This window comes from Nicotiana attenuata, unplaced genomic scaffold (genome assembly GCF_001879085.1).
Source record: "Nicotiana attenuata strain UT unplaced genomic scaffold, NIATTr2, whole genome shotgun sequence".
Lineage (NCBI taxonomy): Eukaryota > Viridiplantae > Streptophyta > Magnoliopsida > Solanales > Solanaceae > Nicotiana > Nicotiana attenuata.
The window spans coordinates 63,099-74,806 of record NW_017670458.1 but is presented as its reverse complement, the minus strand read 5'-3'; the positions used below and the strand labels follow the sequence as shown (position 1 = coordinate 74,806).

The following is an 11,708-nucleotide window of genomic DNA, read 5'->3' as shown; positions in this document are numbered from 1 at the left end:
GTAATACTTTTTCTGCATGCTCGTTTGAAATAATTGTTGTTGCAGAACCGCTCTTGCCTGTGATAGTGACTTCATATTGGCATCTACTATAAAATAGAAAAATGCTTAGTTGAATAGATGAAAAATAGATAATAGTCAATTGTTAATAGTTGCGTGGAAGAATCTTGTAGCATTTATACCTAGGAATAAGTTGGGTAGTTTGATGACAGTTAGAGTAGTAGAATTTTCTCTGTGAAAAGTTCTTGTGAAGTGCTATTTGCATCTAAACATGCTAAGATACAGTATTGTCGGTTCTCGTTTTGTAGTGCGAGTTCAACTTCTATGTAAAATACTTGGCCCTTTTTCAAGAATGCCAAATATTTATTTTTCGTGATCAGAAAAAGCACTTAAAAATTCAGAACGGTACATATAAACATTTAATGTTCTTACCGGAGATTGTTGTTGGATATCTATAATTTGTACTCTCTATTTCTCGAAAAGAACAAATTGTAACGACCCGCCCGGTCGTTTCATGAGTTATAGCCCCGTTTCCTCCATTTCTTCTTCCTTATGTGTTCCTCAGCTGTATTTCATCATATCGTCTTGGTTGGTTCGGGTTCGGAGTGGTTTTGGAGTGAATTGCGACACTTAGTCTCTTTTGAGAAGGCTTAAGTTGGAAAAGTCAACCAGATGTTGACTTATGTGTGAACGATCTCGGATGTGAATTCTGATGGTTCGGTTAGCTCCGTTAGGTGATTTTGGACTTGGGAGCACGTCCGGAATGTGATTTTGAGGTCCGTGGTAGAATTAAGCTTGAATTGGCGAAATTGGAAATTTGGCGATTCTCGGTCGGCAGTGAAAATTTTTATATCAGGGCCGGGATGGAATTTCGGAAATTGGAGTAGGTCTGTAGTGTCATTTGTGACGTGTGTGCAAAATTTCAGGTCATTCAGAGGTGATTTGATAGGTTTCGGCATCGTTTGCGGAATTTGGAACTTTAGATGTTCTTAGGCTTGAATCCGAGGTTAATTTGGCGTTTTGATGTTATTTCGAGTGATTCGAAGGCTCAATTAAGTTTGAATGATGTTATGGGATGTGTTGGAATGTTTGGTTGAGGTCCCGAGGGTCACGGGTGAGTTTCGGGTGGTTAATGGATCAAATCTTGACTTTAAAAGTTGCAGATTTCTGGTGTTAGTTGTGTCTGGTGTAGGAAGTGCGGACCGCGTAAAATTGGTGCGGACCGCGTAAAATTGGTGCGGACCGCGGTGGTATAATGCGGCCGCAGTGGGAATTTCGTGGGCCGCGGAAGAAGGAATTTGGCCGCGGTGTATCTTATGCGGACCGCGGGAGGTAAGGCACAGGGCCCACGGCCGCGGCAGGATTTACGCGGACCGCGGCGAGAAGAGTGCGGCCGCGATGGAATTATGCGGACCGCGAAGTGGAGGTTTAGAGGGCACTATATAAGCAAGGTTTAGGGTTTTATTTCACATCTTGAACTTTGGGAGCTCGATTTGAGACGAAATTCCGAGAGTTTTTCAAGGAAATCATTTGGGTAAGTAATTCTAACTCGGTTTTGGCTAATATTCATGAATATATCACTAAATTCATCATTTGATTCGTGATTTGGGGTGGAATTTGGGGAAAAGTGGTGGAGTCTCATAAAAATGAATTTTTGGGAATTGAAAGCCCATTTGAGGTCGGAATTGAGTGAAACTAGTATGGTTAGTCTTATAATCGAATGGGTTGTCGGATTTTGCGACTTTTGACGAATTCCGAGACGTGGCCCGGGCTCGGCTTTTGAGTTGACTTTTTTACTTTTGATCTAAAGCTTAGCATTTTCTTATGGGATTGATTCCTTTAGCTCATGTTGACTGTATCGAATTGTTTGTGGCTAGATTCGAGGCATTTGGAGGCCGGTTCGAGAGGCAAGAGCATCACGGAGTAGGAATTTGACGGGGTTGAGGTAAGTAATGATTGTAAATCTCATCCTGAGGGTATGAAACCCCGGATTGCACATCGTTTTACTACTTTGAGGTGATGCACATGTTAGGTGACGGGCGTGTGGGCGTGCACTGTTGGGGATTGTGACTTGGTCTGTCCCGTAGCAACTATTAAGTTGCATATTTGACTGAAATTATATGATACTTATGTGATTTAGAAAGAATTTCTATAAATTGGGCTGAATGCCATATTTGGGCCTCGTGCCAAAGCTGTTTGGACCCTTAGGGGCCTTTTCTTATTATCCTCTCACTATTTTTAACTGAAAATCTATACTCGGTCATGCTATGTTTACTGATTTTATAACTCAGTCTTTATTATACCGTTTTGATGAATATAAAATGTTATTTTGGCTGAGCATCCTATTTTTTTTGCTGATAGCCCGAGTGGCTTGAGAGGTTTATGACTGAGTGAGGTCGAGGGCCTGTAATTGTGAGGATATTGAGAGTATAGCACGTGAGTTGTCCGTGCAGCACGTGAGTTATCCGTGCGGATTATGATATTGATACTATAGCACGTGAGTTGTCCGTGCAGCACGTGAGTTATCCGTGCAGCACGTGAGTTGTCCGTGCGAATTATAGCGCTTGGGCTGTAGGAGCCTCTCGGGAGTCTGCACACCCCCAGTGAGCGCGGTACCCTGAGTGAGTGATATGAGATATGCCCAAGGAGCCGTATACGAGTGACTATGAGGTTTGCCCGAGGGGCTGATTCTGAGCGATGTTGTGACTGAGGGGTTGTTTATGATGTTCATCACTTTTACTCTCATTTGCATTGAGTCTCTGTTGAACTGATGAAAAATATCTTCAAATGTTTTTACCGAAATCTAGATTTTAAACGAGATGATTTGATTCATATACTAATTTGAAAGCATGTTGTACTTACTGAGATTTCATGATGTGGATTTTATATGTTTCCTACTGCTCAGTCTTTATTTACCTTTGTTACTTACTGAGTTGGCGTACTCACATTACTCCCTACACCTTGTGTGCAGATCCAGGGGTTGCTGGACGTGCTAGCGAGCGTTGATTTCATCCGCCGCGGATCTGTTGGAGTCAGCAAGGTAGCTGCATGGCGATCGCAGCCTTGCTCTTCTCCCTCCTATCTTCCTTTAGATATTATTAGTTGTTTTCCAGACTATATTAGTCTTAGTTTTATCGGACAGTCCTTAATAGATGCTCATGACTAGTGACACCCCGATGTCGAATTTTTCTTCCGTACTTTGTTATTCAGATTTATCTTCTGAAGTTTTATTAATTAAATAGCTTAAAGAAATCTTTATTTTGAAATATCGGGTTGTTTTGATAAATGAGTCGGCTTGCCTAGTTTCACGTTAGGCGCCATCACGACATGGGGATTTGGGTCGTGACACAAATAAAAGATAGCCTGTTGGACCTGTATTCCTTGCTATGTATGCAATAATAATCGTCAAAAATTTTGGCCCTACAATTACATTAAAATCTGAACATTTGTTCTTCTATATGTTCAAGCATATGTATGAGAGAAAAGTTTTCTGCATATTTGTTATACACAGAGAAACTCATTTGTAATCTTGTGTGCATGTGATATTCAGTTTAATACTTGAATCCATTGCAACTATATATACTACCACTATGTATGTACAAACTAACCGAAGATTCCTGAATTCATTAAAATTTTCGAAATAACAACATCAATATTTCAGTTAGAGATGCAAGCTTTTTAACTTCAAAAAAGAAAAATTTAGACTTCTCGATCAATTAGTAATGAACTATAGGTTCTGATTGAGGTTCATGATTATTCTGATTTTGACGAAAGTGACTCCACTATTATTGATTCAAGAGTAACAGCTCTACATTGATCTACTAGCATGCAATCAAATGTGTAATTTGTAATGTACAAGAATCATTTTATATTACATGCTACGGGTCAAGACTCAAGATCTTCTAAATGTATATAGTTAGTTGTCTGAAGCATGTCTAACATCTTCAAGGTTTTGCATAAAGATGATAACATAAAGACCGTACCGTCAGAAGTTCAATAGGAACCATTTCCATAAATTATTACATCGTCGCTATCTCAAATTATAGAAAGAGCCTTTGCAGAAGAAAGCATAACCCACCAACATAGTCTGTAGACAAATGCAGTTCATTATATTTGTATTTGGTGCATAGAACTTGTAATATGAGACCACTGGTAGAACGAAGTTAATTATAATCCTATTGACATATACCTTGTTTAAGGAATCACACGGCCAAAAAGAAAAAACTTACGGACACTTACTATTTCCACAAGATTAATGAATTCATATACATCTATTATTTAATTAATCATAGTAATTCATACATATTCTCACCTTGATTTTCGCTTAAACGTTAGAAGTTAGTGTGAATTGGTATATATATAAACTTCAGGTGTAACCAACTTTACCTTTGCAGAATTATTCACTGATAGTTATAATTAACTTAAACCAATAGAGAAATTTACTTGTTACCCAAATGACCTGTAGGATCCATATCTACTTCTACTCTCAATTGTACGAAAACAGGCAACAACACTAGACAATCAAACCCATGCTTCCATGAAAGAAATGAAAAATCTACATAGACGAATAGCCTACATTGGGCTTTACACTTATAATATAATAATATAATATATTATAATATGTATTACTATATATCTATATATAGTAGAAATATAAATTAAAACATGTATTGCAATATATATCGACTGAAAACAGTTTTAAGCCAATTTAGTTGTTAGATCAAAGGTTCCAATGTCATTCAGTCAATTGGTCAAACATATGGCATGCAATTTGAAGGAAATATATGAAAGTGCAATTTGAATTAGCCATCCCAAAACAATTAGGAGAAAGTAATCACAACAATCCTTCATCAATTTCACACAACCATCAAAATAGTCCAAAATAAGAAGAATTCAAATATGTAATAAACCCCAAAACCAAAGAGCAAATGAAAAAAATGTAGAAATCAAGTACAGCTAATGGCCAGAGTGAAGAAAAAATTAAGGAGAAAAGCTGGAATAGGGCAATAATCCAGCAGAAAGACTTAAGATGAAACTCAAATTTCAAGTCAAAAAGGGATTATCACCTGGTTTTCGCCATTTCTTGGTGTTACGCTTTGATTATGATGAATTATTGTTGTACTTTTTCTCTGTGGACGTAGCAAATTTCAGATTGGGATATTGGGGTAGAAAGAAAGAGAAACGGGAATTAAGATTGTTAAAGAGAAGACATGTTACACGTAGACTGTCATGGGCGGCTTTCCAGCCTTGCCCCATGACCCCTTGGGCGCGCCCCGTGGCGTCCTAGCAAACCTCCCAATGCCTAGCGCCACGGACGGCCCCGTGGTCTTGGCCGCGCCAAGTGACAAGCGCGCAGGTGCCTCTGTCGCCCCATCGATATCCCTCGCGAGCGCCAAGCCGCAGGCAGAAGCCAACAGCGCCGTGCGCGCAGACAACGCCGCGCGCGCAGACCGTGATGCCAAAGACACTGCTGCTGACAACGGACCTGCTGCTGCCTTATAGAAAACTAAGTCATTTTCATTGTAAATATAGAGTAGTTTTATTTCATGTACTTCCATTATGTTTCTCTAGCTTAGTCAAGTCTAGTCTTGTAACTTTGGATTATTTTTTTTAAGTACTATTAGGGGGATCAAGCAATCAAAACTTTCTAGCAAGCAAGCAATTCTCTGTACTGGTGTCTCTCCCCCTCGACACCGCGTTGCTTTTCTGTAATAGCTTTCATTAATGCAATCAAGCTTTCTTTCATTCTGAATTCTCATTTTTGTTCTCTCAATTGCTCTTGACATTGGTTTTCCCGTACGGCACTGACAATCTCGTCTAGCGTACGGAGGGGACCTCAGTTGGCGGACAGCAACTGCACTGACATCAGTTGCCTAGCCTTACGTCGCCCTTCCAAGGAATCTCAGGAAGGCGCCGCGTAACAGTTGGTATCAGAGCCTAGGCTCGACATCGGACGAGGGAACGTATTGACATACCACCATTTCTGACCATGGTGAATCATGGGGACCGCATTGCGGCCCTCGAAGGGACGGTTGAGGTATTGCGGCATATTGTGGATACGGTGCCTGAACTAAGAACCAGCCTACTGCAAAGGTTGGACGACCTGGACCGCAGGGTGCTTCAGGTCGAAGTTGACGTTGAAAACATCAGTCGCGACTCCGAGGGAGACCGACAGACGGCAGCCATAGAGGCAGCCGAAATCTTTGAGAAATTCGAGGGGCTCCAACAGGAGCGCACCGAGGATTTAGCCCACAAGGCACAAGAGGCAGAAAAGGTGACTGCCATGCAACAAACCATTGACAAATTGACAGACCAACTCAATGTTGTCAACGCTGCTTTACAGGGCCTACTCCGAGGAGGTGGAAACCAAATCGGAGGTGCTGTGAACTCCGCTTCCGCGACAAAGAAGCTGAAAATTCCTGAGCCAAAGCCATACAGTGGAGCTAGGAATGCCAAGGAAGTGGAAAACTTCATCTTTGACGTCGAACAGTATTTCGATGCTGTTGGGGATCTGGAGGAAGCTAAGAAGGTAGCAACTGCTGCCATGTATCTTCAGGGTGATGCTAAACTCTGGTGGCGTGTGAAGTACGAAGCCATCAAGGCCGGTGAAGATGCTCTCGAGACATGGGCCGAACTGAAGGCAGCTATACGCCTGCAGTTCTTCCCCGAGAATGTTGAATATAATGCAAGGAGAAAACTACGGGAGCTCCGCCAGACAAAATCAGTGCGGGACTACGTGCGAGAATTCTCCGCACTCATGCTCAGCATACGCGACATGGGGGATAAGGACAAACTCTTCACCTTCATGGAAGGGTTGAAACCTTATGCCCGCGTGGAGCTACAGAGACAAAGGGTAGATTCCCTTCCCAAGGCAATCCAAGCAGCTGAATGCCTTGGGGACTATCAAATGGAAGCTCGAAGGGACAGGCCTCAGCCGCCTGCCCGAGCAGGGTTCAAAGGGGGCCAGCCCAGCAGTGGTGGTCCTAGCAAAAATGGGGGAGATCGGAACTCAAACAAATCTAGAGCTCCTTCCTCCGGCAGCAACAGTGCTGCGTCAAACAACAATGATCGGGCGAGAAAGCCTCCTTCAGGATGCCGTCATTGCGGCGGTCCACATTGGAACAATGAGTGCCCACATGCACAGATGAATGCCCATCAGGCTATTGATGATGGGACTGATGACGACTCAGACGATGCGGACCAGACTGAACCAGTAGGTGCCTTCAATGCAATTGTGGGTTCCATTTCTGAGGCACTAGCGGAGACCAGTGCTGGTATTCGTAAGAAGAAGGACTCATGTCCCGTCACCAGGAAAGGGAAAAAGAAGGCGAATGAAGAGACTCCTCTTAAACAAGAGAGGACCTTAATGTTCGTCGAGATGAAGGTGAATGGCAAGCCCATTCGGGCTATGATAGACACGGGTGCTACCCACAACTACTTAGCCTCGACTCAGGTGGAGCGCCTTGGACTAGTTGTAGGGAAAGGTAAAGGTAGCGTCAAGGCTATCAACTCACCTCCCCAGCCAGTGGGTGGAATAGCTAAAGAAGTACCGGTGAAGCTTGGGCCTTACGAAGGAAAATTCAACCTGCGAGTGGTGATCATAGATGACTTCGAGTTGATTGTTGGGCTGGAATTCCTAAGGCAAACCAACACCATGCCTGTACCATTTGCAGACATGCTACTGATGATGGGTACCAATAGGGCCAAGCCCTGCATTATCCCGTGCCTGCCCATGAAGATGGCCGTTGAGAACATCTCGGCCTTGCAGTTGAAGAAGGGGGTCAAAAGGAATGAACCTACGTTCCTGGCAACCCTCTGCATTGAAGATATAGAACGCTCCTCGGGTCCCATTCCTGAACCCGTGAAGGAGTTACTACTGGAGTTTGAAGATGTCATGCCACAAGACATGCCAAAGCGGCTCCCGCCTAGGCGCACTGTGGACCATGAAATTGAGTTGGTGCCGGGCGCGAAGCCACCTGCCCGGGCGCCTTACAGAATGTCACAACCCGAACTCACCGAGCTTCGGAGACAATTGACGGAAATGCTTGATACAGGGATCATTGTACCCTCCAAGTCCCCATATGGGTCCCCTGTTCTATTCCAAAAGAAACATGATGGCAGCCTGCGACTCTGTGTGGATTATCGAGCTCTAAACAAAATCACCGTGAAGAACAAGTACCCTATTCCCCTAATGGCGGACTTGTTTGATAGACTGGGTGGTGCTACGGTGTTCACCAAGATAGATCTGAAGACAGGTTATTGGCAAGTTCGGATTGCAGAGGGTGATGAACACAAGACGACTTGTGTGACAAGATATGGGTCGTACGACTTCCTGGTCATGCCATTCGGCTTGACCAACGCCCCTGCTACGTTTTGCACTCTCATGAACCAAGTCTTCCGAGAGTACATCGACGAATTTGTGGTGGTCTACTTAGATGACATTGTGGTATATAGCCAGACATTGGAAGAACACCTAGTACACTTGCGGAAGGTCCTAGCTCGGTTGCGGGAACATGAACTATATGCAAAGTTATCCAAGTGCTCCTTTGCTCAGAAGCAAATTGATTTCCTCGGACATGTCATCGAGGAAGGACGCATCAAGATGGACCAACAGAAAATCCAGGCCATCACAGATTGGCCGCCACCTAAGGATGTCCACGCCTTGAGGGCGTTCCTTGGCCTATGCAACTTCTACCGGCGGTTTGTGAAGAACTACTCACTTATCGCAGTGCCATTGACAGAACTCCTCAAAAAGGTCACACCTTGGGATTGGGGACCAAGGAGAGCAGAGGCCTTCAACGCATTAAAAGCGGCTATGTCTAGTAGTCCCGTCTTGGCCCTTCCTGATTTGGCCAAGCCGTTCGAGGTACAAACAGATGCATCTGACTATGCCCTCGGCGGAGTCCTGCTACAAGAAGGGCACCCTGTAGCGTACGAGAGTCGGAAGCTGAAGGATGCAGAGCGGCGCTATGCCGCCCATGAGAAAGAATTATTGGCTGTCGTCCACTGCTTGCGCCTCTGGAGGCACTATCTGCTGGGAACCCCGTTCGTGGTCAAGACAGACAACACAGCTGTTAGCCATTTCATGACCCAGCCGAAGCTGAACGGTCGACAGGCCAGGTGGCAGGAACTCCTAGCTGAATTCCACTTCAACTTGGAGTATCGCAGTGGAAAGACCAATCATGTTGCTGATGCGCTCAGTCGGAGAGTTGATCTAGCATCGGTGTGCCTACTCGCCACCCTAAGGGGGAGCGAAGTAGCCACATCCATCAAGGACCAAATACGGGATCTACTCATCACGGATCCTGCTGCTCAGTATTTGGTTGATTTGGTAGGACAGGGCAAGACTCGCCAGTTCTACATGGAAGATGGTTTTCTGAAAGTAAAAGGGAACCGACTTTATGTTCCTAAAGGAGGAGATTTGCGAAGGACTCTTCTAGCAGAATGTCATGATACTCTGTGGGCCGGCCATCCCGGTGAAGAACGCACCATGGCGTTACTTCGTCGTACCTATTATTGGCCTCAAATGGCCGATAATGTCGCTCAGTATGTGAAGACTTGTCTAGTATGCCAGAAGGACAAGTCGGACCGCTTGACACAAGCGGGACTCTTGGAACCACTCGCTGTCCCAAAGAGACCTTGGGAAAGCGTTTCCCTGGATTTCATCACCGGATTGCCCAAGGTCGGAGATCTCACAACCATCTTGGTTGTGGTGGACCGGTTTTCCAAGTATGCCACCTTTATTGCAGCCCCACAATATATATCAGCAGAAGATACAGCTCGACTCTTCTTCTCTCATGTCGTTAAATATTGGGGCCTGCCCAAAGACATTGTTAGTGACCGCGACTCACGCTTCACTAGCAACTTTTGGACCCAACTCTTCAAGTGCCTTGGGTCAAAATTGAGTCACAGCTCAAGTTTTCATCCGCAATCTGATGGCCAGACGGAGCGGTTCAATGGTATGTTGGAGGAATATCTCCGCCACTTTGTAACCGGATCGCAGAAGAATTGGGTGAAGCTTCTGGATGCTGCTCAACTGTGTTTCAATTCACAAAAGAGCTCTAGTACCAACAAAAGCGCTTTTGAAATTGTTACCGGACAGCAACCGCTACTCCCACACACTGTGAATGCACCAAACATGGCTAAATCTCCTCGAGCTGCCAGCTTCTCAAAAGAGTGGAGGCGGAATTTAGAGATAGTGCGGAGCTATCTTGTCAAAGCCCAAAAGCGGATGAAGAGGCATGCTGATCAGAATCGTCGCTTTGTTGAATATCAAGTAGGAGACAAAGTGATGGTCAAAATTCCAAAGCGGTACTTATTTGCAGGGGTCCATGACCCTCGCCTATTGCAAAAATACATTGGACCCTTATCCATTGAAAAGTGTATTGGAAAGGTTGCATACCGGGTGGATACCCCAGCTTGGTGGAAAATTCATCTTGTCTTCCATGTCAGTCTCCTGAAACCTTTTCGGGAAGACACGGAGGATCCTTCGAGGAGCCAGCTCACAATACCCAGTATTCGAGGTCCCAATTCAACCGGGAAAAGGCGTGTTGAAGCTATCCTTGATGACAGAGTGATTCATGCCTCAATGAAAGATCACCAAGAGTTTTTGGTGAAATGGCAGGGCTGTGATGCAGAAGAGAATACTTGGGAGAGGGGAACAAACCTCAAAGCCTACAAGAGCCTCATTGAAGATTATTTTGCAAGTAAGGCGCCGAGGACGTCGCCAACTCAGGTGGGGGAGAATGTCATGGGCGGCTTTCCAGCCATGCCCCATGACCCCTTGGGCGCGCCCCGTGGCGTCCTAGCAAACCTCCCAATGCCTAGCACCACGGACGGCCCCGTGGTCTTGGCCGCGCCAAGTGACAAGCGCGCAGGTGCCTCTGTCGCCCCACCGATATCCCTCGCGAGCGCCAAGCCGCAGGCAGAAGCCAACAGCACCGCGCGCGCAGACCGTGATGCCAAAGACACTGCTGCTGACAACGGACCTGCTGCTGCCTTATAGAAGAATAAGTCATTTTCATTGTAAATATAGAGTAGTTTTATTTCATGCACTTCCATTATGTTTCTCTAGCTTAATTAGGTCTACTCCTGTAACTTTGGATTATTTTTTTTAAGTACTATTAGGGGGGATCAAGCAATCAAAACTTTCTAGCAAGCAAGCAATTCTCTGTACTGGTGTCTCTCCCCCTCGACACCGCGTTGCTTTTCTGTAATAGCTTTCATTAATGCAATCAAGCTTTCTTTCATTCTGAATTCTCATTTCTGTTCTCTCAATTGCTCTTGACATTGGTTTTCCCGTACGGCACTGACAATCTCGTCTAGCGTACGGAGGGGACCTCAGTTGGCGGACAACAACTGCACTGACATCAGTTGCCTAGCCTTACATCGCCCTTCTAAGGAATCTCAGGAAGGCGCCGCGTAACAAGACTTATGGGTAGGCAAATAAAATCACGTAAAGGTATGATATAATAAAAGTGAGGCCAAATGACTAAATTATCCTCAAGCTTTTTTAAAAAGACACTAAATACGCATGTCGAAACTCGTCGAAACTATTCCTCTTCTAATATACTAGTGTTAGAATCCGCGCGATGCGTGAATAATTTGACGGAATAGTTATCTTATAAAATTATGATCTAATATATCATATTATTTTAATAAATAATAGTTGTACTATTTTATTATTTAATGAAGTATACATTAAAATATAA

General features: G+C 44.4%; 1 long non-coding RNA gene across 1 annotated transcript; it reads right to left on the bottom strand.

Moving 5' to 3' along the window:
• Window positions 1–3,785: 3,785 nt before the first annotated feature.
• LOC109239716 lies at window positions 3,786–5,264 on the bottom strand. The gene is made up of 2 exons (XR_002069955.1): window positions 5,064–5,264; window positions 3,786–4,084 (listed from the first exon to the last, which is right to left on the bottom strand). It is a non-coding gene; the product is annotated as an uncharacterized LOC109239716 (long non-coding RNA).
• Between the last annotated feature and the right edge of the window lie 6,444 nt (window positions 5,265–11,708).